This window comes from Pseudophryne corroboree, chromosome 8 (assembly GCF_028390025.1).
Source record: "Pseudophryne corroboree isolate aPseCor3 chromosome 8, aPseCor3.hap2, whole genome shotgun sequence".
In the NCBI taxonomy this organism is placed as follows: domain Eukaryota; kingdom Metazoa; phylum Chordata; class Amphibia; order Anura; family Myobatrachidae; genus Pseudophryne; species Pseudophryne corroboree.
In genome coordinates, this window is record NC_086451.1 from 41,248,147 (window position 1) to 41,253,701 (window position 5,555).

Sequence of the window (5,555 nt, forward strand, 5' to 3'; positions counted from 1 at the left end):
GACCTGCCAACGATTACTGACATGTCGTCTACTGTGACTGCATATGATTCTGTCACCATTGAAAGAATGGTGGAGGATTATATGAGTGACCGGATCCAAGTAGGCATGTCAGACAGTTCGTACGTATACTGGCAGGAAAAAGAGGCAATTTGGAGGCCCTTGCACAAACTGGCTTTATTTTACCTAAGTTGTCCCCCCCTCCAGTGTGTACTCCGAAAGAGTGTTTAGTGCAGCTGCTCACTTTGTCAGCAATCGGCGCACGATGTTACTTCCAGAAAATGTGGAGAAGATGATGTTCATCAAAATGAATTATAATCAATTCCTCCATGGAGACATTCACCAGCAGCAATTGCCTCCAGAAAGTACACAGGGACCTGAGATGGTGGATTCCAGTGGGGACGAATTAATACTCTGTGAGGAGGGGGATCTACACAGTGAAAGGGGTGAGGAATCGGACGATGAGGAGGAGGTGGACATCTTGCCTCTGTAGAGCCAGTTTGTGCAAGGAGAGATTGATTGCTTCTTCTTTGGTGGGGGCCCAAACCAACCAGTCATTTCAGTCACAGTCTTGTGGCAGACCCTGTCGCTGAAATGATGGGTTTGTTAAAGTGTGCATGTCCTGTTTATACAACATAAGGGTGGGTAAGAGGGCCCAAGGACAATTCCATCTTGCACCTCTTTTTGTTTTTTATTTATCTCTGCATCATGTGATGCTTGGGGCTAATTTTTTTAAGTGCCATCCTGTCTGACACTGCAGTGCCACTCCTAGATGGGCCAGGTGTTTGTGCTGGCCACTTGGGTCGCTTAGCTTAGTCATCCAGCGACCTCGGTGCAAATTTTAGGACTAAAAATAATATTGTGAGGTGCTCAGAATAGACTGGAAATGAGTGGAAATTATGGTTATTGAGGTTAATAATACTATGGGATCAAAATGACACCCAAATTCTATGATTTAAGCTGTTTTTGAGGTTTTTTTTTAAAAACACCCGAATCCAAAACACACCCGAATCCAACAAAAAATTTTCATGGAGGTTTTGCCAAAACGCGTCCGAATCCAAAACACGGCCGCGGAACCGAATCCAAAACCAAAACACAAAACCCGAAAAATGTCCGGTGCATATCTCTACTCTGTATACATTTATAGTTATGTGGATTATGTATACATTTTAATCAATTTAGAGGCTTTAGGAGACTGGAGTTGAGCATACAATTGCCGCTCCTCATATTTTCCTGCAGGGACTGATGGGAAATTACCCTCATTGCAACGTACGTCCAGTGTCGGACTGGGGCATGAAGGGCCCACCGGGGGGATGCAGTAATAGGGGCCCATACTTAGGGGTGTGGCCATCCTACAAAGGGGTGTGGCCAGCCTCCACAGAGGCTTGAAATACACAATAGTTTAGTGCAGTGTAATGCAACATATCTACCATGTATAATACAAGTGCACAGTCTGGAACCTGATCCCTAGAGGAAGGAGTGGGCCCTCAGGCAGTGGGGCCTTCCGGTGGTTTCCCTGGTACCCCTGTGGGCCAGTCCGACCTTGCGTACATCTCATCATGCCATCTGGTTGCAGCACCTCAGATGGAAAGATGCAACCACGCGATTCATGAAAGGAGGATTTGTGTGTACTGTACACACTACATGATGGGCATGCAGAGTATTTGCACGCACCGTGATTGCACTACAAATCATCTAGAGCACAGGTCTGCAAACTCGGTCCTCAGGACCACACACAGTGCATGTTTTGCAGGTCTCCTCACAGAATCACAAGTGAAATAATTAACTCCACCTGCGGACCTTTTAAAATGTGTCAGTGAGTAATTAATACACCTGTGCACCTGCTGGGTTACCTGCAAAACATGCACTGTGTGGGGGTAATGAGGACCGAGTTTGCAGACCTATGATCTAGTGTGTACTAGTGATGAGCGGGTTCGGTTTCTCGGAAACCGAACCCCCCCGAACTTCACGCTTTTTACACGGGTCCGAGGCAGACTCGGATCTTCCCGCCTTGCTCGGCTAACCCGAGCGCGCCCGAACGTCATCATCCCGCTGTCGGATTCTCGCGAGGCTCGGATTCTATCGCGAGACTCGGATTCTATATAAGGAGCCGCGCGTCGCGGCCATTTTCACACGTGCATTGAGATTGATAGGGAGAGGACGTGGCTGGCGTCCTCTCCGTTTAGAATAGAAATAGATAGTGAGAGTGAGACACTTGATTTACTGGAGCTTAGGAGTACTCAGAGAGTGCAGAGTTTACTAGTGACTGACCAGTGACCACCTGTGCAGTTTTATTATTATTTAATATAATCCGTTCTCTGCCTGAAAAAAAACGATACACAGTGACACAGTATACCATATCTGTGCTCAGCCTCAGTGTGTTGCATCATCTATGTATATCTGACTGTGCTGAGTGCTCACTGCTCACACAGCTTAATTGTGGGGGAGACTGGGGAGCAGTTATAGCAGGAGTACATATATTTAACAGTGCACACTTTTGCTGCCAGAGTGCCACTGCCAGTGTGACTGACCAGTGACCACCAGTATATTGTGATTGTCTGCCTGAAAAAGTTAAACACTCGTCGTGTGGTGTTTTTATTCTATAAACGCATTCTGCTGACAGTGTCCAGCAGGTCCGTCATTATATAATATATACCTGTCCTGCAGTAGTGATATATATATATTTTTTATATCATTATCATCCAGTCTATACTAGCAGCAGACGCAGTACGGTAGTCCGCGGCTGTAGCTACCTCTGTGTCGGCAGTCGCTCGTCCATCCATAATTGTATACCACCTACCTGTGGTGTTTTTTTTTTCTATCTTCTTCATACTAGTAGCTTATTTTAGGAGTCTGCAGTGCTGACAGTGTCCAGCAGGTGCGTCATTATATAATATATACCTGTCCGGCTGCAGTAGTGATATATATATATTTTTTATATCATTATCATCCAGTCTATATTAGCAGCAGACGCAGTACGGTAGTCCACGGCTGTAGCTACCTCTGTGTCGGCAGTCGCTCGTCCATCCATAATTGTATACCACCTACCTGTGGTGTTTTTTTTTTTCTATCTTCTTGATACTAGTAGCTTACTTTAGGAGTCTGCAGTGCTGACAGTGTCCAGCAGGTCCGTCATTATATAATATATACCTGTCCGGCTGCAGTAGTGATATATATATATTTTTTATATCATTATCATCCAGTCTATATTAGCAGCAGACGCAGTACGGTAGTCCACGGCTGTAGCTACCTCTGTGTCGGCAGTCGCTCGTCCATCCATAATTGTATACCACCTACCTGTGGTGTTTTTTTTTTCTATCTTCTTGATACTAGTAGCTTACTTTAGGAGTCTGCAGTGCTGACAGTGTCCAGCAGGTCCGTCATTATATAATATATACCTGTCCGGCTGCAGTAGTGATATATATATATTTTTTATATCATTATCATCCAGTCTATATTAGCAGCAGACGCAGTACGGTAGTCACAGTCGTGTGGCAGACCCTGTCACTGAAATGATGGGTTGGTTAAAGTGTGCATGTCCTGTTTATACAACATAAGGGTGGATGGGAGGGCCCAAGGACAATTCCATCTTGCACCTCTTTTTTCTTTCATTTTTCTTTGCGTCATGTGCTGTATGGGGAGTAGTTTTTGGAAGGGCCATCCTGCGTGACACTGCAGTGCCACTCCTAGATGGGCCAGGTGTTTGTGTCGGCCACTTGGGTCGCTTATCTTAGTCACACAGCTACCTCATTGCGCCTCTTTTTTTCTTTGCGTCATGTGCTGTTTGGGGGGTGTTTTTTGGAAGGTACATCCTGCGTGACACTGCAGTGCCACTCCTAGATGGGTCAGGTGTTTGTGTCGGCCACTTGGGTCGCTTATCTTAGTCACACAGCTACCTCATTGCGCCTCTTTTTTTCTTTGCGTCATGTGCTGTTTGGGGGGTGTTTTTTGGAAGGGCCATCCTGCGTGACACTGCAGTGCCACTCCTAGATGGGCCAGGTGTTTGTGTCGGCCACTAGGGTCGCTTATCTTAGTCACACAGCTACCTCATTGCGCCTCTTTTTTTTCTTCTTTGCGTCATGTGCTGTTTGGGGAGTAGTTTTTTGAAGGGCCATCCTGCGTGACACTGCAGTGCCACTCCTAGATGGGCCAGGTGTTTGTGTCGGCCACTTGGGTCGCTGAGCTTAGTCATCCAGCGACCTCGGTGCAAATTTTAGGACTAAAAATAATATTGTGAGGTGTGAGGTGTTCAGAATAGACTGAAAATGAGTGGAAATTATGGTTATTGAGGTTAATAATACTTTGGGATCAAAATGACCCCCAAATTCTATGATTTAAGCTGTTTTTTAGGGTTTTTTGAAAAAAACACCCGAATCCAAAACACACCCGAATCCGACAAAAAAAATTCGGTGAGGTTTTGCCAAAACGCGTTCGAACCCAAAACACGGCCGCGGAACCGAACCCAAAACCAAAACACAAAACCCGAAAAATTTCCGGTGCTCATCACTAGTGTGTACCATGTGTAAGACTAGTCTACTCTTTAGTCAGAAGCCAATGAACTTGCCAGTAGGTATTTTTAGTTGTCAGAGGAAACCTTACAAAGACCGTATTATCATTTTATTTATTTTTGGGGGCTCTCTTTTGTCATGTGCTGTGATTTGTTTTGAAACCAACCACACCCACTTATTATAGCAAGTTTAGGCCACTTAAGGAAATTCAGATTTTCCTTTTACAGAACAGGACAACTCTTCACAGTGGCCCTCATTCCGAGTCGTTCGCTCGGTAATTTTCTTCGCATCGCAGTGAAATTCCGCTTAGTACGCATGCGCAATATTCGCACTGCGACTGCGCCAAGTAATTTTACAATGAAGATAGTATTTTTACTGACGGCTTTTTCTTCGCTCTGGCGAACGTAATGTGATTGACAGGAAATGGGTGTTACTGGGCGGAAACACGGCGTTTTCGGGGCGTGTGGATAAAAACGCTACCGTTTCCGGAAAAAACGCAGGAGTGGCCGGAGAAACGGGGGAGTGTCTGGGCGAACGCTGGGTGTGTTTATGACGTCAAACCAGGAACGACAAGCACTGAACTGAACGCAGATGCCGAGTAAGTCTGAAGCTACTCTGAAACTGCTAAGTAGTTTGTAATCGCAATATTGCGAATACATCGGTCGCAATTTTAAGAAGCTAAGATACACTCCCAGTAGGCGTAGGCTTAGCGTGAGCAACTCTGCTAAATTCGTCTTGCGAGCGATCAACTCGGAATGAGGGCCAGTGTTTGGTATCCACAGCAAATTAACATGACGTGGGAGCATTTAAAGGGCCCCATACACTACAGTGACCTGTCGGACCCTCATGTCACCTACGATTTCCCTTGAACTGCATGGCAGCTTCCAGGGCGGCAGGATCGCATACTGATACATCAGTGACAGTACTGGTGCAGGGGATCAGTGTGACAGTACCGGTGCAGGGGATCAGTGTGACAGTACCGGTGCAGGGGATCAGTGTGACAGTACTGGTGCAGGGGATCAGTGTGACAGTACCGGTGCAGGGGATCAG